Consider the following 24,985-nt stretch of genomic DNA (forward strand, 5'->3'; position numbering starts at 1 on the left):
GAAGACTGCTTTGAAAAAACATTTGCAGCCACTACAGGTACAAAGTTGTATGGTAAGGCTTAACTAAAGCACGCTCAAAGTCAAGGTATGGTATGGTAATGTTTATTTATAAAGCGCCAATACACAAGGCAAGTGCTTCAAAGCGCTCAAGGAGGGTGGGAACATGGGGACAAAACAACAGTCTTTCAGAGCCCTTGAAATTCTGAGACGATAATAGTCTTCACAGGCAGAGTAAGTGCAAATAACACAATTAACAGTTGAGACACAGCAAATAGGCCTGCCGACGATTCTGCAGTTTTACCAAGTGTATTTAAGGGGGGTAGACAGGGGAGAACAGACAGACAATCTTCAAACACGGTGCATTTGGATTGTGGAAGTGCACAGACAGTTCCAGGGGGGGTCCAAGTGCACCCAGTTGGTGGATACTAGGGTAAGTGCAGAGAGTGCAGAGAGAGACACTCTCTTGGGTCCTTTCTCAAGTGCATTGAGGGTGGGGTGAGTGCTGGGCGCTGAGGCAAGTGCAAGAGAGGACTGGTGGGATGCCAGGTACCTGTGAGACTTTGAGGTACACCAGGCGGCCAGTCAGCAAGCTGTAGAGAAAAGGAGGGAGAGCGGAAGAGAGAAGGAAGAGGAGAAAAGGAAGGTCTTAAGGAGTTTCCGAAATTTAAGGAGATTAGGATCAAGACGGAGAGTGGCAGGGGGACTATTCCAGAGGGAGGCCTCTGCTGAGGATAAGTATCTCCATCCAAATCTCTGCTTGGAGAACCGGCTCATTCGCAGAAGGTTGGAGGTAGATGAGTGGAGGACTCGGGAGGGACAGTACTTAGGTAGGCAACGTTGCAGATAGGTAGGTTCAAGGCTCCAGAAAGCCTTGCGGACAATGCAGAGGGTCTTCAACTTGATGCTTGCAGCCACAGGGAGCCAGTGAAGGGATTTCAGTGCCAGAGAGATGCAGTCGCTGGTGGCGGCGCTGCTCGTCACTGACACACTGCCATCTTCAGCAACCACACCCCAGTCCCCCACCCCCAATCTTGCTGAGATATCTCGCAGGCACTGACTCTGGCTTTGTTGATTTGAATAGTGTGCTTGGGGCTTGATGTGGAACCCATTCTTGAGCCGCCACATATCCCTTCAATGCAGTTTTTCAGCATGTGTGTTCTCCAAGTAAGTAAGCATGTTTAACGTGGGTTTGCGCACTGGTACATCTACTTACTTGGTTGGCAGTGTAGTCGGCACGGCACCTCAGTCCAGGGGTCCTCCTCACCTGTCCTGACTCCTGCGTCGTGGTCGTCGCACTGCACTGCAGCATTCATACCATTGAGTTGACGATCGGATCGGTCAAGGGGGCACATGCGGTGCTCGGTGGTGTGCTAATGCACATTGCACAGGTGCCAGCGCTGCCACCATGCCCATTCACCCATCATGACCCTGACCCGGCCCCAAGTCCCAACCTTCACTGCGCCACCTGGTCTGCTGCTGCAGCCAGCCTTACTGCAGACAGTAACTAAAAACAGGACCTGTGCTATCACCAGGCAAGGCAGTAGTGTGGGGGGTGTTAAAAAAAGCATTTTGCAGCTCTAACATTTCCAACATATAGGCAAGAACCCAACCTTACCTAGTAATAGCACTGGCCCTGCCAGGGCCTCTAATAGCAGTCCCTGACAAATGAGGTGTATGCTTGTTTCTTGGAAGGCACGACTTTATTAAGCATAAGTGGGGTGTACTTTTTTTACTGACTCCTTCATTTTTTTAATAAGGGGTGTTTCAAATGAATGTTGAAAACCAGGAAAGTGGGAGTTTTTAAAACATGGAGACAACCATGGCTACAACATTTAGATGCGAGTGCTTCCATCAGTCCCAAACATCACTTGGGTGCAGGGTGATTGTACACTAACATTGTACACTACTTTACCAGAATTTCTGGTAAACTACAATGTTAAAAGCAGTTAACACTCTTCCCCCCCAAGTCTGAAACCACACTTGATTGCTTTATAATTCAGCGAGGATTGCATTATAATTCAGCAGAACAACTGATGTGTCCACTGAAAGGTTTAAGATTAAGCTACATCCCTAACTCTATCTGGTTACCCAGAGGTAACATCTTAGCAAACGTCACTTGCGGCTGGCCAATCTACAGCAGCACTATTGTAAGTTTAAATTGTTGATGTTTTACTGAACTAGGGCGCCACACACGTCTTGCTTGGTAGTTTTTAATCGGGAAACGTCTTTACTTCTCGTTTCCCTTGAATTGGGAACTTTTTTTTGGTGGTGGTGGTACTCCACCTTGCAGCTGTACCTTCTGTTTAGCAAGCATTTCATTCTCCCATCCTAGTTGTGTTGCTGGACGATTATAGAGCGTTGGAGTAGGGGCAGTGATGTCTTACTGGAATGCAACTCGTTGGCTTAAATCTCCTTCTTACTTAACTTTAGTATATGCAGTGCATGCTAGCCAATGTTTCCACTGTTCTGCGCCGTGCGCGATCCCCCCCACCTCCCCCGCACGCCGTTGCACCAGGTGGGCGACTACATGCAAATTTGCAGTCATATAACTGCCAGTGATGTCACTTCCTGTATTTGGCCCCCCCCCCGGGAAATTCATAAGTCGGCTCCCCTGACTCGGGGAACCGCCCCCCGCCCATGTGAAGAGGGGGCCGAGGCTGACCAAGGGCCGTGGCCCAGGCCAGGGCACGAAACACCTATCTCTTCATATGAATGGCAATTTGCATAAATGCAAAGGGGATTTTGGGAATAAAACAATACTCACCATTTTATTTCTGAACTATGCCGGTGCGCTATCAATTCATCAAGAAACCCTTTAAGTGAGTAATTGAAGTTGGGCTCTGCGCTTTTCGTTGGTGGCAATGCTCACCCTAAAAAAATAGGTCTGTAAATTGTGACATATATACCATTTAGGACAGCTTCTGAACAGGCTGTGAAGGCTTGGCTCTTTCTGTACTGTGCGCCTTTCCAGTCTTGTGAAGTGTTGGTTGCTGTCAGGAACAGCCCAGTAAATTCCCTGGGACTCATGCAAGACAAACTTTGCCAGAGCTGTCTCGTTCCGGCCCATTTCCTACCCTGGGAAAGTCAGACAGCCCACCTAGGTTTATCGGTGAACCGTGGTTTGCATTGTCAGGCTAGCGCCACGCCTTAAGCCATGTGCACCATGGGTTTAAAGGAGTACAGCCCTACTTCTGATAATTCAGTTAAATATATTATAATTGTTCTTTTATAATGCCCTTAATATTAATACCAGCGTGTGCTTACGATACGTACCTGTGTTACACTGCGCTGTCTTGCTTCCAAGACAAACGGTACATTTGTTCACCTCAATTGGTCATAAAAAGGCCTTTTTCACTGTTTGTGAGTCGAGTGCAATGTGCACCTCTTACCTGCCACAAATTGGTGGTTGGAATTTTTGTGTGTGAATTAGACCATTTGTGTATTGACCTCTCATGTCATGTCGTGTAATCAGTCGTGGAGAAACACGATGTATAGGTGGGAGGTCAGAGGTCAGGCGCTGTCCTTCCACTCGAGTCAAGGCTCTATATACTCACGCATCAGTGAGAGAGAATAAATGTGATATTGCATTGCCCACTTGTGCACAATGCTTACGTTCCACCAATATTTAGGCAAGTCTTGTAGGTCTGCCTTGCTCGGGAACTCTGTTCCTTACTCTTACCTGAGGGGTCATAAGTGTGTGTGTGTGGGGGCGTGGGGGTTTGCGGAGCCTCAGTCCCAGCATAGTTCAATGAATTGGACCATACACGCTTTCCAGTTAAGTCGCTTCCCATTAAGTAACAGATACATTTGCAGAATAAACTTCACCTTCGCCAAATAGCTGCTTTAATTCTATTTTTTCTTCGAATAAATACATCCATCTGTGAACACGATGATCAAAAGCGCAGCCATGTGAGGTCAGAGACCACCGAGTCGGTAAACAAGAAACTGCACAATGAAGTCAAATTACTGCTCATTAGGTGTTCTGTGAAACATTACATGGGACCTTGAGTGACGCCTGTGCAGGATAATTGCCTGGCGAGGACAGACCATCAAAGCCGGCTAGGGCCGGACGCTTCACACCTTGACCCGAAGCGTGTAGCAATGCGGCACTCAGACAGTCACACACGGTTCCAGTAATGCGGCAGGTCAATTAAGGAACAAGTAATCACTCTTCATTTCTTTCCGGTGCGATCACAATTCTAACCAGAGGTCCTGCAGAGGCGGCCGCCCTGAGAGAACGCGCCGTTTCCCAGCTCCTTGCGGAATGCGGCGTGTTCAGCCATTGGAACGGTGGAGGGTTTCGCGACACCAGCAGGTAGGCGTTCAGAATGCGCGCGTGACATGGCAAGTCTTGAATTCTCTGAAAATGCACTACAAAATAGACATACTTCGTAAAATTAGAATAGCTTTCAGTCTGATTAAGCGAAAACTCCTTCGGCGTAATTTTCTAATCACGTGTATAGCGTCTACCTGCCCTCGGTGTGGATTTATAGCGCTATTGCTTTCCGTGATATGGTTTTCTGCACAGCTTTGGGGTTTCATTCTGAACAGCGCCTGTTTCTGGGGAGACCAGGGGGAGGTGGGGGTGGTGAGAGAGTAGAAGGGTGCATTGGCTGGTGGTGAGAATCAAGAATCGAATGCTATGTGTTATTTTGCTCCAGTGGTTGCCTGTACAGGGCAATACTGCAAATTTGCTGAAAAATGAACTGGCTGAGATGTTCCAATTATAGCAGGATTTTTGTTTATAAAATCTCTGGTTAATGTCTTGTCGTGAATGTGTGGTCTTAGCGCCCTCCCACATCGTTATGTGGGATGGCCCATGTTTGGGCCGGGACATGGGGGAAGTGACTCTGGGCTAGGGAGGGGGCGGGGAGAAGGAAACGGGGTTTGGCTAATCAGTTTAAGTTGTAACGGCGTAGAATAAACATGCATCTATTTTACTGGCCGTTATGTGTCTGAGTTCATTTACCGGAGGCCTCCCTGGATGGGTGCCGCCCCCCATCGAGCGCTGACCTCTCAACTTCACAATGGTGACGAGGTCTGGGCCGGGACCCATGCCCCCACTGCTCACTGCGCCACACGGGTGCGAGCAAACTTGCAGGGCATGCACACAACATCCTGGCGAGCAGGCCGGCAGCTGCTCAACACCGCAGGGTGCCATCGGGCCCAGGCCACGCGCATTGGGGCACCTTCAACTGTAGCAAGCCAAGCCCACATCACGGCACAAAGGTATGAAAGGGGGTGGAGGGACTACCAGCATCCCTGCACTATCAACGGGATCACACAGAGCGTGCATATCCACAGGCCCCACACATGCCTCCCCCGGCCATTAAAGGCCTACATCAAAGGAGCAAGAGGGGCCAGTAAAAACCTGCACTACAGGAGCAAGAGGGACACAGCCCAGTGACCCACTGGAAAAAGACAGGGCTGCCACACCCCTCACACAAGTAATGCCCTCCCCACAGACCGACACAACAGGCTGAGGACAGGGCAGGAAGGTCCTCCCCACCCCCCCCCGAACTGTAACTAACGTCTTCAGAGAGCCACAGAACGCACACCATGTCAGATGATGATGTCGCATCCACATCCAGTGACTGCACCTTCGGACCCATCCTCTCTTCGGGTGGAGGATCTCAAGTATTGCTCCTACCCCACGCATTGGACCTACATGATACCAGCAACCTGGGGCCAAGGTGGACAACCTGGCTACGAGATTTCAAATTTTATGTAGGAGCCATTGGGCTCAATGACGATGAAAGACTTAAAAGCACGCTGTCTATGGCAGTGGGACAGGCGGTTAGAGATATTGCTGATGAACTGCTCAATCTCAAAATGGCATCTTACCAGGAATTAAACAGAAAACTATCAGAATACTTTGCACCATACACCAACTTCGACTATGAAAGACACATCTGTCACATGACTCGCCAAGACTAAGGAGAGTCTCTCGACAATTTTGTTATGAAACTAAGAATGAAGCATCCATACTCAAATGAAGAGGCCTCAAGGTCACAAGTCAAAGCTGGCTGCGACTCCGAAGCATTCCATAAGAAACTCTTGCAGAAAAAGAGGTCACAGGAAGAAATCCTAGTCCTGGCTCGCATGAAAGCAGCAGTAGAATCCCAACTTGGGCAAGGTTACAATACAACCAAAAGCCCTTCAACCCGACGCTGTCAACAAACTATACACCACACCAAACTAGCTGACCAGATGTTCGGAGGCCACATGCTTCAGGTGTGGATACAAATACACTCACACAGGTGAATGTCCAGCTCTGGGCCAAAAATGCGCCTAATGTGGCGGCGACGATCACTTCAGGGACGTCTGCAAAAACGCACCCACCCACCAAACCAGTCGAGATCACTCAGAGAACGACAGAAGATGGCACTGACAAGCCTGCATGAAGGCGGGCCCGGCAGTGAATCCAGATGACCGTGGTGCGACAAGCGCGAATACAGAAAATTCTACGCTCAGGAAGAATATCAACCACCCGAAAGCTGCAGACGCAGCAGACGCTATGTCCGGTACATTGAAATGAGATTGACCTCAAGCAGTGACTCACCCTTGTTGGGTGAAGACCAGTGTAAAAAGGGATATGTGAGGGCCCTGAACAACAGCACAGCGACCCAACACGTCCAGTTCTTAGTCAGCAACACCCCCTTAGAATTCCTCATAGACATGGGGCACAGTCAACAAAATCAGCGAAGAGGCCTACAACGCACTCGCGAGGGCGCCAAATCTCAAAAATTCTACCATCGACATCTATCCATATCGATCCACCTCGCCAAAACCGTGCAAAGGCGTCATCACAGCCATGTGCACCCACAAGGCTCACACAGCAAAGATCCGGCTACATGTCCTTAAAACAGACACGAATAGCGGATATATACACAGTTCCAAACGTCAGTTGGAATGGGTTTGTACACATCCTGTACCAACTAATGGCACACAAATACTTTGCGAGGCCTGAAGACATCGAAACAACATTCCCAAGCCTATTCAGAGCTCTCAGAAAACTAAAGGGAATGAAAAACCCAGTAACAAATCAACCCAGAAGTCAAGCCGGCTCAGCACTACAGGGGTATCGTCATCAATATACAATGACAAGTGGAAGAAGAGAGAGGCAAACTCCTAAAACAACAAGTCATTGAGCCAGTGACAGGACCCACACCATGGGTGTCACCCAAGGTACCCATCCCGAAGAAATCGCCGGATGGCTCCATCAGACTATGTGTGGACATGAGTAGAGCGAACGAAGCAATAGAGCGAGAAAGACGCCAGGCGCCCAGGATAACCGATATGATTACTGCACAGCGCAACATTTTTCTCAAAGTTGGACCTCACAAAAGGCTACCACCAGCTAGAGATCGCCCCAAGTCACGGTATTGTAAAGGAGGAGCCAAGTACTCCCACCTCAACCAATCCACCCCTATTACCTGTATGTTGGAAACTAGAGTATGTAACATACACAGAGCAGTTGAAACGACAAAGGCCAAAAGTAATCCTAGAGGCAAGGTTCCCATTGAGGAAGCCATACCTGTATACAAGAAAGTACGATGGCTATTTGAATGAAATCCCGGAAGAAGCAGAGCAAGTGAATGGCCAAGACAAATGGTGACATCACACAGAGCTGAACTGATGTACCTAGAAGAGATGCAGAGCCCAAAGAATGCAGATATTCCATAAAGCATCAATAAAGTATCAAGGATAAGTGACATCTTGGCGTTTGGGTCAAGGTGAGAAACATATGCCATTGAAACAGATGAAGACATCAAGTTATGTTACACGTGTACAGATGCAAAAGAAACGCAAGCAGACAAAGTAATCTTGAGGCTAGCTTTATAGTGAATAGATTGCAGCAAGCGCCGATATGTATGTGTATATACTAATATATAATGTTTCCACTACGCATTATAGCAGTGCTGGACTTTAGCAAGAAGGCAGAGAAAGCCTAATTTCCGGAGTGTCACAGTTAAAAAGTAAATGGGATTACAAAGTGAATCTCATCAGACGAGGCTGGATGAGCCAAAGAAGCCAAGGTCTTATCAAATTGGAGCAAACTGACATTGGATACAAATCGTGTGAAAGAATAAAACTCCTGTCCAGAAGGCATGAACAAAACAAGGAAGATGTCAGAGGTCTATTAAAAAATAGTATTAAAAGGCGCTGGAAGCTCGATTCCATGGTCTCCAGTTACCTGGGAGGATGAAGTTAGACAAACAAGATGGTCACACCTACGCATGAGGGCAGAGTGTGCTCTCACTCCCTAAATTTCACAGAAGCTAAGAACACTCCCAAGGCCGAGCTTCAAAGCCTAATTGATATTAGACCACTGAAGTGATGATGGATTGATATGCTAATTGGTGGGAAGCAATAGTTAAGGCGAGCTCCCCAGCACCTGCATGGCCAGACTGCATGCTGCTAGACGTAGGTGGAAAAGTACTGATGGAGGTTAGAGTGCCAACCAATTGTAGGTAACAGCGTAACTAGGGGTCCTATAGTTGTGTAAACCAATGGGACGTTGTGCATTTAGTGATGTTTATAGTGGTCATTTTTAGGGGAGGGCTTAGTTTCCCCCCTGATGTTAAGTAACCAATAATATAGTCCCACTTTTTTAGACTAGTATGGATCGTATACATAGATATTCACTCAGAGCCAATCACCCATCCTCATAAGTTTTTGTAGTTTGCCAAGTAGGATTACGCTAGTAAATACGTAGGATAACCTCATTGATGATAGAGTTTTGTATATACAATCTCAGTTTTTACTAGAATGCATTGAGTAAGAGGATCGAGTGAATGCGTTGATGTTCGTTATGCTCCCTGTTTTAGATAATTGATATTAAAATAGTATTCCTTTTACTAACAATCTGAGTCATTTTGATTATTGATGTATGAATACAAATCTGCATCCCCGTCCATCTCCAGGCTAATTGCTACTCATTTTAAAGGGCTTGGTTATCCAGTTCACTATATTACCACTTTCATCAACCACATGGGTCTGTTCCAGTACAAGCGGCTTAGTTTTGACATCTCGTCCGCAGTATAGATCTTTTAAGAGGAGATCCACAAGGTCATCTGCGATGTCCCTAACTGCCTCAACTACTCCGATGATGTACTCATCTTGGCAATGAAGAGCAGGACATGGCCCTACACAGGGTCTGCGCAGCACTTGAGGCGGTGGGTCTGATGCTCAAAAGAAACACATTCTAGTTCAGAAAGGGCTCGCTCAGATTCTTCGACAACATATTTTCTGAGAAAGGGATGCAACCTGACCCAGAAAAGGCAGCAGCACTGAACACCGCCAAGCCACCCCAAAATGTGTCTGAACTTCGCTCATTCCTGGGACTCATGAGCTACTGCTAAAGGTACCTCCAAGATCACGCAACGGTCAGCAGACCCCTTCGTCTGCTCATGTGGAAGGTTCAACCCTTTGAGTGGTCAGCCGACTGCAAGCACGCCTTTGAATTTGAAAACATTTGAAACAACATCTCCAAGGCGGAGGACATGGCTTACTTCAACGTCGAAAGGAAGACCGAAGTCATAGTTGATGCCAGATTCATTGGTCTAAGAGCCCTACTAATGCAATGAGACCCCACGGACCCATTCAACCTGTTTGTCGTGGCCTATGCCAGCAAGAGTTACACACCTACAGAATAGGTGTACTTTTAGGCAGAAAAGGAAAGCCTGTCAGTAGTTTGAGCCTGGAAGTATTTCCACCTCTTCCTGTACGGTAAGGCATTCATTGTTATTACCGACCACCAGGCCCTCCTGACAATATACCGCAACCGTAAACCGAGAATGCCCCCAAGAATAGCACGATGGGGCCTATGACTACAGGGCTACTAATTCAATATTGTGCATCGCCCAGGCAAAGTAGACAACCCTGCAGCCTACCTATCCAGACACCCCGTGGGGCCAGCCCAAATGGGCTCTTCTATTGCAGATGCATACATCAATTACGACATCCATCATCTGCAACCCCTACCAGTGGATCGGTCCACCCATGGAAAGGAATCGGAATGAGACCCAGCCCTCACGATCATAGCCCACTGCATTAAAGCAGGAAAAACATCCCACAAAAAACATCAGGCCAAAAACGAGCAGAAATCAGTGAGGGATGACGTAAGATGCATGGAGCTGGTGAAAGACGAACTGACGGTCATGGACGACCACATCGTCATGAAGTGCTGCAAGGTGATAATCCCAAAACGCTAAGAGAGAAGACGGTAATGCTGGCGTATGAAGGCCATCGAGCGTAGTGTCCACAAAACACCTCCTATGTCAAAAAGTATGGTTCCCCAAACTGGACGTCATAGTAGAGGAGGTCATAGGCAGGTGCACCATCTGCTCCCATATGGCACAGCCCCCACACCCCAACCCATTGCATATGTCCTCGCTCCCAGAAGGTGTTTGGGATGAAATGGCCGTGGACTTCTTCGGTCCACTACACAACAGAACATATGTACTCGTACTAATTGATGAACACTCAGGTTTTCCTGATGCTCATTTTATAGAATCCATAGCAGTTACGTGTGTCATCCCAGCACTAGATCGCATTTTGTCAACCTATGGGATACCTAAGATAATAAAATCAGACAACAGCCTGCCATTCACCAGCCATGACTTTGAGAACTGTGCACGCTACATAGGGGTTACAGCGCAGGAAGAGAATGCTGTGCTAGTCCCAAGCCAATGGCATCATCGAAAGATTCATGGCCAGTATTAAAAGAACTCTACAGATAGCCAACATAGTCAACAGGCTATTTGAGCAGGCGCTGTACCAACTCCTGCGTGAATATCGCCACACACTGCATAGCACCACAGGAGTCTGCCCATCGTACCTCATGTTTCGCCGAACCATAAGAAGAAGATTTCCCAAGGGCCACACGCAAGTGCAAACAGCACCCTAGAACAACAGGCTAGGACTCAGGACGAAGAAGAGAAAGGAAAAATGAAAGACAGAGCAGACTCCCGACGAGGAGCGAAAGAATGCCACATATAACCGGGAGATCACGTAAAGGTACCTCAACTGAAAAAAAGAAAGGAGGCCCTACATTTGCATCAGAGCAGCTGATCATAACTATCAAGAAGGGTACCATGATAATAGCAAGTCGAGAACAGCAGCAATCCGTAATGAGGAACTCCTCCCACTTTAAGATGTTCACAGGCACCATGCCCCCCGTGTATGGACACTCGTATGGCAGTCAAAATTACCCACTGTCAGACAACTCCTACCAAGGGGATGGCAAGCAGTCTGAAGAAGAAGCCAGCAGTGGAGAGGAGTGGTCAACCCACCTCCCCATGAGACCTCAACGATGTCATATGAAACCCCAGAGACTGATCGAGAAAATGGGGTGAATTCGTAAGCTATCGGGCATGTTAAAAAGGGGGGAGATGTCATTTTGTGACTGTGTGGGCTTAGCGACATGGGGGAAGTGACATTGGACTAGAGAGTGGGCGGGGAGACGGGAACAGGGTTTGGCTATTCAGTTTAAGTTGTAACGGCGTAGAATAAATATACATCTATTCTACCAGCCGTTACATGTCTGAATTAATTTACAACAGGCCTCCCTGGATGGACGCCCCCCCCCTTGAGTGCTGACCACTCGACTTCACAGTCAATAAAATGGCAACACACCGACTACATGCATTTAAAAACAATAGAAAGAAGAATGCATAGCAGGCGAAACATTTTCACAGCTGCTGTGATGAGCATAGGCCTGTGCATTATAGCACCAATGAGGCAAAATAAACCTAAACACAGTGTATCACAACTATCTTCCTTGTACCACCCAGCAAGGATTATGAAAACTAACGTGTGCCCACGGGAGGGTGATTTGCCATGTGCATAATGTGACACTGTCATTCAAAGGGCCCCGGTGGGCACCTCTTTCTCTGTGCTAGTTCCTCAGTTCTGGAATTCTCTTCCAAATGCTGTAAGAACATGCAACCTTGGGTTCTTTAGATGTTTTGGACTACAACTCCCATCAGCCCCCGCCAGGATAGTCAATGGTAAAGAATCATGGAAGACATGTCTTAACCATCTCCACTTTGTTATTACACAAAAGGAAAGAGTAGTAACTTCTACTGATATGTATGGTATGATATGATATGGCATTTATAATGTGCCTATACACAAGTGTTCTAGACAATCTGTAGAAAAGCAGATGTATACGTCACTCATGGATCCCCCCCCCTCACCTCGGTCATATTAGTAGAACAGAAAGAAAGCCCCAGGCATAACACCTCATATTATCCCAATACTGCATCGAAGATATGAAAAACGTTATGAACACAGACAACTGTATCAAATGCACCCTCGAACTGATGTGGTTGAAGGAAGTCTGCAAACATCATTGGTCATAGAAGAGCTCTACTTAAAATATGACAGGTGTAAAGTGAAGCCATGAAGAGAAGAGACAAGGGAGCACTGAAACAATATACAAGTACTTAAAGAATGAAGATGTAACTGAAGTAACAAATTAAACAAATATGCAATTACAAAGACATCATATATGCTGAGAAGATAAGTGAGAAGAAATGCAGTAGATGGATATACACAGAAATACTAGGTAGCTGAGACATATAGAAGCTTGCTAAACGTAGGAACTATAACGTAGGTAAAGCAGCCATGTTGAGAAAATGGACGTCGGATTCAAATAATACTAAGCTATAAGTCACAAGGAGAAAACCAAGGCTGCAGAGCTGCAAAGCACTGGAATACTGAATTGTGCAAGAACAAAGGATATTTGTTTGGCCCAGGATCAATGATGTTGCAGCAAGAAGCAACTGCAATGCACAAAAGGAGTCGGAGAGGATAAGCCTCATGTGTAGGACATATTTCTCTTAGATTAAGTAAATGAGTGAACATTTGTGAATGCCAATTATCGGACAGTTAGAGATGTAGAAAGCACATGCAAAACAGAGCAATCAAGTCTCCAGAGGCTGAAGAGAGTAAATACCAAATATAATTGAATCTAATAGCACTAAATAGAAGGACGAAATTGTGGTCTCCTCACACGTGTTGTAAGACCAGAAAACAGGGCCTATTCATAAAGCTCCAGACGAAGATAGCAATGTGCCTTCTCTCCCTTTAAAAGTTCAGGAGACGAGAACAGCCACCAAGGTCAACTACAAAGAAGACACCTTGGCTTAGGGCCTAACTGATGAGAGATGGTAGGCTAATTAACCAAGTGGGCATTGGTCTGGTGGTGTTCACTGCACTTGGGTTTCGTTTTGCTAATATGCTGCTAACGCGCCGAATGTCCAAGGTTGGAAGAGAGTGGCAACCAATCAGGATGGCCGATGTGGTGATGGACAATACATTGTTGCAGAAGCCATTCTGCTGTGATTATTCTACTATTATCTGTATTATATGAAGTTAGAGGTAGTTCAAGGCGTGCCTATTTGATAAGGGACAGCCAATGATGTTACTAACCCCTAAATAAGCTACAGGTATATATGTTCCCTTAACTTATCCCTCCGCCCGATAGGTTTTTATTGTTTGCCACATAGGGTGACGTCATAGCTGATGTACATCGAAGTATAAAATCTTTTGTGTTACAGAAATCCTTTGAGAATGAGTGAGCTGCGACTTGTTTTGCTTGCCAGATTTCCTTACTTTATTTTGTTGATATTAAAGTAGTATTTTTCCTTATTCTTTGAGTCTGTCTGGTAGTTTGGGCCTGAAATCATTGTCATAATCCTGTCCAGTACTTGGTACGCTCCAGGTGCTACTGCACATTTTGGTAGTTGTCCGGATGGTTCAAGATCCAGACTTTCATACTTTTTACGTCTCTACCATCAGCCGGAAGACAGTGGAGTTTCCTGTGGAGAGCAGAGAAAACCACATATAAGATGAGACGGTCAGCAGGTGCCTCTTTGAAGGAATTCTTGTCCGGGCCCCGCGGACCAAAGGCAAAGTGGCCGAATGGGGAAGGGTCGATACCAAAGGGCTCAAACTAAACAACAGATGTAAGTAGAAGCATCGAAAGTGGCAAATAAAAGCGGAGGAATCAAATTATTGCATGTGTACAATAGTCGGGAACGTAACAGGATTTGATTAAGGAGAGATACCTCATTTCCCATTCTCAAGGAGATAGAAGGGAACGCATCACACTTCGGAACATTGTCCTTTAAGGGATTCCTGCGGCTAGGCCAAAGAAGGTTGCGCGACACACTCCAAAATGGAGTAAAATAGAGATGATATATTTTTTACTAGAGACGGTAAGGAAGACGATCGTAGAAATTGTTATGCACATTTGTTTGGGGTTATGAAAATATTAGTGTAAACAAGTTGATGTGTTTTGTATTACTTGTGATAATATAGGTTGTATGTTGAAACTATAGAACAATAGTAAGAAATGGACTATCAGACTTTAAAAACAAGCGATTGGCGCCAATCATAGGAGGGTAGCAGTTGAGAAAAGGTTGAGTAAAATAAGATTCTTAGGTTGTCAATAATAAAAGCAAGATAGTAAGAATCAATAGAACCATAAACAAAGACACAAAAAGAATATTATTGCGTATGCTTGAAAATTGTTTGAAAAGTCGTTGTTGGGAAATGGGTGGCGATTAACAGTGCTTGCCCAAATTGATTGTTGTGGTGCAATTAATTAAAGTAATAACAGAATAACAGAACCAGTAAGTATTGACTGTTAAAAACGACTTGTCATTATGAGGGACACTCCCCTTCTTCAATTGTGCAAAACATTACTGAGATGCAGACCTAAGATTAGGAAATACCATGGCGAGTGGGTAAAAAGGCACAGCTGACAAGATGTTCATGCCTTGGCATCAAGAGGGTTCACTATCAAGAACAGTATTGCAACACATGACAACATACTTACATGCTATGCTATGTATATTCGGGGAAGAATTTATAATAAAGGTTAGCTATTTTAGAACTATGGAAAATGTATCGGGGTGAGAAAGAAGAACTGGCCATGAAGGAGTGGAAGGTTAATCAGCATAAAGGGGAGGGCGCAGCACCTGCGGTTCCTCTTCCTCCTCTGAAGACAATAGTGTAAACACTGAGAAACAAGGATTGTATCCTCTAAAGGAGTTACAAGCAGCGGCAGGGTATGTGAATCCAACATAGGCGCGCCACGCTTATAGTAGTGAAGGTAATATAGAAGAAAGCAAGGGTAAAGAATGCAAATATATGTCTACACGTGATGATCATAAAGAGCGTAATGAAAGAAGTGACAGGCAGATAGAGATAGAAGAAGAAGCTAAGAGACAGAAAGGAGCAAAAGACAGAGCTAGTGGAGTGACAATAGTACAGAATGAGTGGATGGGAGGGCAGATACTACTCAAATTAGACATAAAGGGTATTGACGATGTCAAAGAAAGATAAGAAAGAGAGGAAAGGGAAAGGAACAAGAAAGGGCAAAGAAGGAGGAGGAGGAAAAAGAGAGGAAGTGTAAGGAAGAACAAAGAAAGCATGAAGAACCGAAAAGAGAGAGCAAGAAACGAGGAGAAGAAACATGAAGAAATAGAAGCACAGAGATTGAAAGAATGTAGGTTGCAAAGAAGGTGAGAGGAAGAAGAAAAAAGGGGGATGAGAAGAAGGAAAGAAGAAATGAGAAGGAGTAGGGGACAAAGGGATGACGAAATAGATCAAATTGTTAATAGATGTATAATACCAATTGCAACACGAGAATGATGGGAAGAAGAGAGATGGCCACAACATCCCCACAGGAAGCTACAGGGGATACCGAGAATACAGATATGTGCAGATGAGCTTGAGCCAAAGGGCATAGGGAAAAGGATTGGGGATCTATATAGGCAAATGAGGGAGAAAGATGGTTACGAGACCAGAGGGAGCATCAAAGGATCTCCACCTAAAGAAACAGGAGGCAGATCAGATGACATGAAGATGGACAAGCATAGAACTCTGCCCTTAAGTAGGCTAGACCTTGATGACAAGGAAAAGGACAACAGTCATACCAGTTGGGGTATAATGATGTCAGATGAAGAAAGAGAAGAAAAACAGAGTGTAAAGTGTAGCTTTTCAGTAGATCCGAACATAGAGAGAAGGATAAAGGGGTCAGATTTAGAGGAACCAAAAGAGCAAACACCAGAACCTATACTGTATTCTGAACGACCACAAGAATGGTTGTATAGCACATGGGATATATCCCTGCCATATGTAAGTAGATTTAGGTCACTGCCCCGCCGTAGATGAATAGGCGACACTAACCCCAACTGAAAGACAAGAAATATAGGTGGGTACAAATGTAGACCAAGATTTCCACAATTCCCTTCGTTGGAGTAAGGAGGAGGATGACCACACTATATACCGTGGCCACAATGGATAAAGAACATTTGAAATGTTAATTACCTGGTTTGGCTGCAGGTGCAGGAAAAAGGATTAATGAGTTGGAAAGAATGACAGCAGAAATGACGTTAGCAGTGGGTGATGTAAAGGTCTACTAGAAGCTATTCTAGGGGAGAGAGATGACAATATTTGGAGACGAACAGGATATGCAAGTGTGACAGTGCAAAACACAACACATGATGGAGTGCTATTTAATAATTGTAGCATAGACATATGGACGGCGATTAGAATAAAATATCCTGACACATCAGACATGGGTGTGATTATGATATGGAAAATGGGAGAAGATGAAGATCCCGTTGCTTTTATTCAGGGGATTCAAGAACATTGGCGTCTTGATACAAGGGAACCGTGGGCTAAAACCATAGCATTATTCTACCATATTTTATGTCAGGGACTGCCTGAGCCAGTGAAATGACTGATGAAAAAAACAGATAGGGATGGGCGCAAAGCCGTGGCCCGAAATACACTTCACTATTGTACACCATTGTGGTTTGTTACAAGAGAAGAATAAGAAAAAAGATGAGAATAGAAAGCAGGGGGAAGCCAATTTAGTTCAGAAAAATGTTTTGCAATTTGCCTTAGAAGAAGCAGTATTGACGAGTGGTTAATGTGTGGCCATATGAGAGGAACAGCCTATAGAGCCAAGCAATGTATCAAGGTGGGTAGAATTTCTGGCAACAAGGTAGAGAGAAATTGACCTAGAGGATGAGGAGGCGTATTTCAAAACCCTCACAGGGAGGAGGATTTAATGGAGGACAGCCGCAGCAATGCTGGAATTGTGGTAGTATAGGACATATGGCCAGCACGTGTAGAAGTAGAGGGGGCATGCAGCAGAACTTGTAAACTCCAAAAAGGGGGATGGGCTATTCTCCACAGTATAGTACAGAAGCACCATTATTCCCAAGATCACACGCAGTATCACACGTGTGCCGTAGATACAGCAAACGCAGCAGATCCCACTGCAAACACAATTGCCAAATGGTCTACCACAGCAAGTGCCCATCCAAACACAACAAGTGCAGATGCAACAACAACAGCACACTCCGACACAGCAAATAGTACTATAATGGAATGCAAATACCGGAGCCCCCACAAGCACCCACACTCAGGATAGGGAGTGTGACAGTAGTGGGAGGTGTATGGAACAGATGATGGCAACAAACCTCAGGGTCATCTTTTGACTCCACCCATTCCTTCTCTGCCCACATCTCTGAAGCCTATAAAACGTCAAATGTCCTACTGCCCCACCTCAGAGGTACTCTGCCTTTCCTCCCCCTCCCCCAGAAGCTCATGGTATCCCAAGATCTGGTTCTCTCTAGATTGGACTATTGTAACAGCCTCTTTCTAAATCTACCTGCCTCTACTCTCCGCCCTCTGCAACTAATCCAGAACAGGACTGTTAGACTTGTCCTTGGCCTCAAGCCCTGGGATTGTATCTCTCTAGCTCTGAAATCTCTCCATTGGCTCCTAGTGGATGCAGGGATTAAATTCAAAACCCTCTGCATTGTCCACAAGGCTTTCTGGGGCCTGGGTTCGAAATATCTTCAGCTATCCTTCTGCAAATACCTCCCCTCTCGAGCTCTTCGTTCCTCTACCTCCAACTCCCTCGCGGTCAGTAGTTTTTCAAAGAAACGAGATGGGGGTAGATCTCTGTCTTTGGCTGGGGCCTCCCTCTGGAACAGCCTCCCTGCCACTCTAAAACTTGAGGAGAACCATCCCCGGTTCCGGAAGCACCTCAAGACCTTCCTATTTTCTTCTGCCTTCGCTCCCCCTCTCCCCTGCTGATCTGTTCTCTCTTGGCACCATGCACCTGGCCACCCTCTGGCCTCCGGGCCCAGGTACATGCTCACCCTGCCACCCTCCCGCACTGCCTCCGGGCCACCCCTTGCACTGGGGTCTGTATCTGTACCCATACAGCCCCCCCTTTTCTTCCTGCACTTATCAGACCTAACCTGTCTGCTGCCTTAAACCTAGCACTTACAAATTGCTGGCTGCACTACCACTGTTTGTTGCCTTTATTATTTATTGTTATTTATCTGTTTCTCCTCTGCTTCACACTTTCCACTTCTCCCCCCTTCCATGCACTTTTCCCCTCCCCCTCTCCCATGCATTGCGTGTTCTCAATCTCACTGGGCCTAGTAAGATCGCTGTTTTGTTCTCCCTTATTCCCCTCCCTTGCCTTGTCGCGCTCTGAAACATTTGTGTACGAGTGCGATAGAAATAAAATATCAATATCAACAGTAAAGAGAGACACAAGTGATCACAGTACAAGGGTGATTATTAAACTGTATGGGTGAGAAAAACACCTATTCTAAACCTACATCTAAGATGGGAGCAAGCTACGACCATCAAATAATAATATGGCAGTCCTAGTGGCGTCTTGCCAATAAAAAAGGGCATATACAAAAAACAATTGCCAATCCTTACCGCTAAGTTACAAAATAGTGTGGGATAATGTTCACCAGAAAAGAAAGTGTTCACAAAATGACCAGTCAGGATGGTATGGCTGGGTCTCCCTTCCACACGTTTTAAGCACAGGACAAGGCGGAACTGCTGAGCACAGCACACTCGTGGACCTCTCCAGCACGAGGTTCACAAATCCAAATAACTGATACAAAACATTCAGGGGCCAAGTCTCTTTTCTACAAAGTCTTTTGCCTTAGAAGGCCTGCTGGATGAAAAAGAAAAAAAATAAGTTCCTTAAGTGATCTTCACATTGGGTAATTGCTCTTCGCTCCTTGGATCTCCCTCCGCTGGGCTCAGATCCTTCTTGCAACGTGGGCCTCCTTCTGTCGGGTTCACTATGGCCTTTCACTTTGAATATCAATACTATAACAATGCAGGATTTACTTCTCTTTACCTTTCCCTTGGCATCCTTCTGTTTGGCTCACATATCCATCCTTAACAGAGTTCATGTTTTGCTTCATATCATCAGAAAGTGTGGTTTCCCTTCTGGCTTTCTCTTAGCAGTGGGTCGTAGATGCTCGATTGTACAAGGGCTTTGACGTGACCCTTGTAGGACCACTCTGACACCTCACACTGCCCTTTCCTAGGGCCTCCTGGTACTTGCAGTTTTAACACAAAACAAAAGGGGCCAGCGAGAGTCCTTCGAATGAGCACTCCTCTGGCGCCTGACCACTCTGCAGCTGGCCATTTTATGGCCTTTCCCCACACACACAAGTTCTTTGTTCACAAGTTCCTTGCATTCATATAATGTTGCTGATAGCAAACCGACTCTGTTGAGCCCAAGGTTGCAATCAGCTTTCTCTGACTCACAGACTGTGCTGAACCCGTTGGCTTGCCTTGCTTCTGGAGTCAAGGATGGTACCACAGTAGCCAGCGTGCCTCCCCAGCTTTGCTAGCAATGCAGAAGGCCCCTGTGCACCGTTGGCATCTGTTACTCCACATGTCAGATGTAAATCTGGTCTTATGTTAGCTTTTTCGGAGGATTTGTGGGTCTGGCTGAAAAGAGTAAGGGAACTTCCCTCCTTGTCGTTCTTTCAGCTTTCGATGCCCTTTCTTCTCCGTTTGAATTGCCGTCCTGGAATACCTGCTCCTCGTGCGGTTGGCCTTGCTCAAAGTGTGTTCTCGTGCTGCACCTTTTATACCTTTGGGGAAGAGAAGGGGCGTAGCAGGTGTGTGTCATTATTGGCAATTGACTGACTCTACCAAACTCTTGTGTTGGGACATGTCAAGTAAATTGCTTTGTTATTAGTTTGTTGTCTGTCACAGTGTAAGAAAGTGTCTGTGTCAGAAAAGAGGGAGGTAGATGTTGTAAGTATCCTACGGGGTAGGATGGGGAAAATATGTCATAGGGAAGGGGATAGTTGGTTAACTTAGAAAGGTGAGCTTTCTAGGGTTTGTGAATTGAATAGGGGAGATTGTGGGAAGGGTAGTATTTTGTCATGTCAGATTGGGAGTTTGGGAAATAATAATCAGAGGGACGTGGAGGAGAATGATTGCGACTATTCGGGTATGCAACAGTAGAACAGGTATTCTTGGATATGTAGTGTCCTAGTGCAGAGGGTTTTGAGTTTCTATTGGCTCTACCAGATATGAAGAGGTTGCTGGATTTGGTTAAGGTAGATTCTTTGGCTGGAAGGGAGGTAGATGTGGAATAACTTAAAAAGGCTTCAGGGACTTCATCTTCCTTGTCTTCGTCCCTGGTATAATACTGCATCTCACCTGGGGTGTTTTCCCAAGGTTAACTCCAGGCTCCCCTAACCAGGTGATCCTCCCTCACTTGTCTGCCCCCAGGGTTGGGATCTGAGTGTGCCAGCCCTTCCCTGGCCACCTGAATAAGGGATTCGTGAGGTTTTCTTTGGAGAATACCCTCAGGTTTCTGACATACCCTTCACCTATGCTGGTTGGACTGCAGTGTTTCATTTGGATATTCCACCATGGAAAACCCAGACTGCTGATCCAAGTATTCCGGCATATCATCTGGATTGTTAGTACATTCCCGGTTGATCCGGGTTTGCATAGGTGATGGTCTCAGGAGTTCTCTAACCTCTCTTGCTCTCTCCATCTTCCTTTGCCTGCCTTGAGCTGCCAGCAGCTCTTCCTCCATATTTTTAGGGAAGATCTCCATAACATGCCCCCACTCTTCACAAAATAAGCATTGTTCTATTTGAGAGGTTTCTGAGTCACTCAGAAAGATAGTAAATGTTGACCCTCTCCTATCCTTATTCAGGGGGCTAACAACATTTTTGGTGACCTGACTGTTCTCCAGTTTTTGCTCCTCCTGGTCAATATAGGGTTCCTCTTGTATCTTCCCATGTGGGTTTCTCACCTTCTCTCTCATTTGCTTGCCCCCTTCTTTTTCTTTTGAGTAGTAAGAATGGGGTTCTGGGATCTTATTGTCGGTAAATGGGGTTTCTAAACTTCCCTGATTTTCATCCTCCTTTGCCCTTAAGGTGTCGGGACTTGGTGTATAATTTGCACATTTTCTTTTCCCCTGGAATGAATTTGCAAATAATTCTTTAGCAACAGGGTTTTGTGCTTCCTATGCCAAGGGTCAATATAGGTGTATTAGGGCTTCAACTTCTGCGTTATGGGATTTGGGTCTTCTGGGGAGAGGAAGGGATGATTTGTTTGAGGTACATCAAATGCACCTGGGTTATTAGTGGTTCTCTTAGATGGAGAGCTCCATATGTTCTCTTGTATAAGGGTCCCCAAATATTTCACCTCAATGAATATCCCTAGGAATAAGAGAAAAGTTGACCAAAGCACATTTTAGCTCGTCTCCACAAGATAGAAGGTGAAATATCTCCACACCTTTCTTCCTGTGGGGTTCCACATAAATGGCTGAGGTGGCAGGATAACCCATCTGCAAGTCCAGAGAAATCACAATTTTATCTCTCACTGGTATTAGATAGTGTTGAGGACATCAGATGTAATAACTATTTCCCTCTACTGCTTTCCATTCAGGGGGAATCACCTGGGGTCTTAAAGGGTGAAAGGTAACCCCACACTCTAAAGGTGAAGTGTCTGTGAGGCGGATCTGTTTCCTAAGGTCTGGTTTTCAAGGGATTCTGATCTTCCTTTTGGTAGGGTCCCTAATTTGTTTCAATTGAGTTATATCACACCCCTGACACCATATATAAGGAACTCATGGTGGCAACAGTAAAGACAGACACAAGTTGAAGGGTGTTTAATAAACTGCATAATGGATGAGAAAAATGCCTATTCTAAACCTAAATCGAAGATGGGAGCAAGCTACGACCATCAAATAATAATAAGGTAGTCCTAGTGGCATCTTGTCAAATATAAAGGGACTATACTAAAAAAAAAAAAAAAGAACTATTGCCAATCCTTACCATTAAGTTACAAAATAGTGTGGGATAATGTTCACCAGAAAAGAAAGAAGTGTTTACAAGATAAGTCAGGATGGTATAGCTGAGTCTCCCTTCTGCACTTTTTAAGCACGGAACAAGGTGGGACTCCTGAGCATAGCACACTCCTGGTCCTCTCCAGCATGAGGTTCACAATTCCATTCAATGGTACCAAAACCTTCAGGGGACAAGTCCCTTTTCTGAAACGTCTCTTGCCTTAGAAGGCCTGCTGCATCAAACAAAAGTTCCTTCAGTGATCTTGCACATTGGGCGGTTGCTCTTCGCCCCTTGGCTCTCCCTCTGCCGGGAAAGATCCTTCTTTCAATGTGGGCCTCCCTCTGTTGGGTTCACTACGTCCTTTTATTCTGAATATCAATACTATCACGAAGCAGTATTTACTTCTGTTAGCTTTTCCCTTGCCATCCCTCTGTCAGGTTCATATAGCCATCCTTAACACAGTTCATGAATTTCTAACACAGTTCATGTTTTGCTTCATCTTATCAGAAAGTGTGGTTTCCCTTCTCCTAGCTTTCTCTTGGCAATGGGTCAGAGACTTTCAATTGTAGAAGGGATTTGATGTGACCCTTGTAGGACCACACTGACACCTCATGTTGTCCTTTCCTAGGACCTTCTGGTACTTGCAGTTTCAACACAAAAGAAAAGGGGCTAGCGAGAGTCCTTCGAATCAAGACTCCTCCAGCGCCTGACCACTCTGCAGCTGGCCCTTCTCTGGGCCGCCCAAAAGTTCGAACACACACAAGTTCTTTGTTCACAAGTTCCTTGCATTCATATAATGTTGCTGATAGCAAACCAAACTGAGTTGAGCCCAAGGTTGCAATCAACGTTCTGTGACTCACCGGCTGTTCTGAACCCATTGGCTTGTCTTGCATCTGGAGTCAAGGATGATACCACAGTAATCAGCATGCCTCCCGCCTGTGCTATCAATGCGTCAGGCCCCCGTGCACCGTTTACATCTGTTACTCCACACGTTGGCTGTAAATTCTATGTTATGTTTCCTTTTTCTGGAGCTTGACAGGTCTGGGTTGAAAAGGGCAAGGGCACTTCCCTCCTTGTCATTCTTTCAGCTTTCACCACCTTTCTTCTCTGTTTGAACTGCTGTCCGGGATTAGCTGTTTCTTCGTGCGGTTGGCCTTGTTCATAGTGTGTTCTTGTGCTCTGCCTTTTATCCCTATAGGGAAGAGGAAGGGCTGTCGGGTGTGTGTAATTATTGCCAATTTTTCTGACTCTGTCTGATACTTGTATTGGGACATGTTAGGTAAATGGATTTGTTATTAGTATGTTGTCTGTCACGGTGTAAGAAAGTGTTTGTGTTGGAAAAGGGGGAGGTAGATTTTCTAAGTATCCTATGGGGTAGGATGGGGAAAAGGTGTCATAAGGTAGGGGTGATTGCTTAAATTAGAAAGGTGAGCTTTATAGGGTTTGTGAATTGAATTAGGAAGATCATGGGAAGGGTAGTGTTTTGTCACAACAGATTGGGAGTTTGGGAAATAATAATCAGAGGGATGTAGAGGAGAATGATTGGGCGTATTCGGGTACTCTAGAACAGAGATTCTGAGAGATGTAGTGTCCGAGTGCAGAGTCTTCTATTGGATTTTCCAGATATGCAGGGGTCGTTGGATTTGGGTAAGGGAGATTCTTTGGGTGGAAGGGAGGTAGTTGTGGAATAACCTAAAAAGTCCTCAGGGACTTTGTCCTCCTCGATTTTGTCCCTGGTATAATACTGCATCTCACCTGGGGTATTTCCCCAAGCATTACCCTAGGTTCCCCTACCCAGGTGATCCTCACTTGTTTGTCCGCCCACAGGGTTGGGAGCTGAGTGCACCAGCCCTTCCTTGGCCACCTGAATAAGGGATTCTCGAGGTCTACTTGAGAGAATACCCTCAGGTTTCCTACAGGGGGAATCCTTTTACAGGTACATGGATGAATGTATACCCACAATAGGAAAACCCACAGAGCAACTTGATGTGTTCAGTACTATCTGTGATACCAGACCCACAAGAGGAACCAAGGGCCAGGGTAATGATAGGAGGCAAGACATTTTTGTTTGTTGTAGACATGGGAGCAACCCGCTCCTGTGTTCAAGAGGGAAAGCTTCCAATGTCTGGGATTTCCAAGAATGCACAGGGATTCTCTGGGGCTATGAGTTTGGTTCCTTTTACTGATGATTTACCAATTTAATTAGGAGAACATGACATGTCTATGCCATTATTGTATTCACAGCAGACACCAATTAATATATCAGGATGTGATTTGATGACAAAACTTAATATGATGATATCTTTCACTGACAATGGGACAGTGTGTTCCACTCCAGGGATACGCTATAGAAATGTAAGAGAATTCATGTAATTGAATTGAATATTAGCATTTACAGGCCAAAAAGCATCACGAGTGGTCCCTTTAGAACCAGAAGAATTTTTGTATGGAATACATCTTTTTTTGACATGGCTTCCTAGAATGGTAGGTAAATTATTGAGAATACCTGACAAATGTTTGTTTAGACCAGAAATACCCATGCATGACAAAGGACAGTTTATCCCCATAGAACTAGAGCCAGCCAGTGGTAAGAGAGGAAAGTGTGGTTGTTCATGGCACAGATGATGAGGGAAAAGGATGAAGAGCAGTAATGGCTCTTGGCAAAGGATACAGACTGACAAACATGACAGGTGAGGAGCTGTTCAGAAATTATTATTCAGACAATTAATTAGTATTTTTCATAAGTCTCACTTATTGGATTAAAATTGAGAATAGGGAAATACCACAGAGAATGGCATTGGCAAAAA

The 24,985-nt window shown here is 45.5% G+C and overlaps 1 long non-coding RNA gene across 2 annotated transcripts in view; it reads left to right on the plus strand.

The window, feature by feature from the left end:
- The first annotated feature begins 4,110 nt into the window (after positions 1-4,110).
- Positions 4,111-24,985, plus strand: part of LOC138521408 (uncharacterized) — a 40,629-nt gene continuing 19,754 nt past the window's right edge. For both annotated transcript variants that reach the window (XR_011283037.1, XR_011283038.1), the window contains exons 1-2: positions 4,111-4,315; positions 13,810-13,976. This is a non-coding gene — a long non-coding RNA (uncharacterized lncRNA). The remainder of the gene's footprint in view (positions 4,316-13,809; positions 13,977-24,985) is intronic.

The sequence above is a fragment of the Ambystoma mexicanum genome, chromosome 13 (assembly GCF_040938575.1).
Source record: "Ambystoma mexicanum isolate Mex_15411 chromosome 13, UKY_AmexF1_1, whole genome shotgun sequence".
NCBI lineage: Eukaryota > Metazoa > Chordata > Amphibia > Caudata > Ambystomatidae > Ambystoma > Ambystoma mexicanum.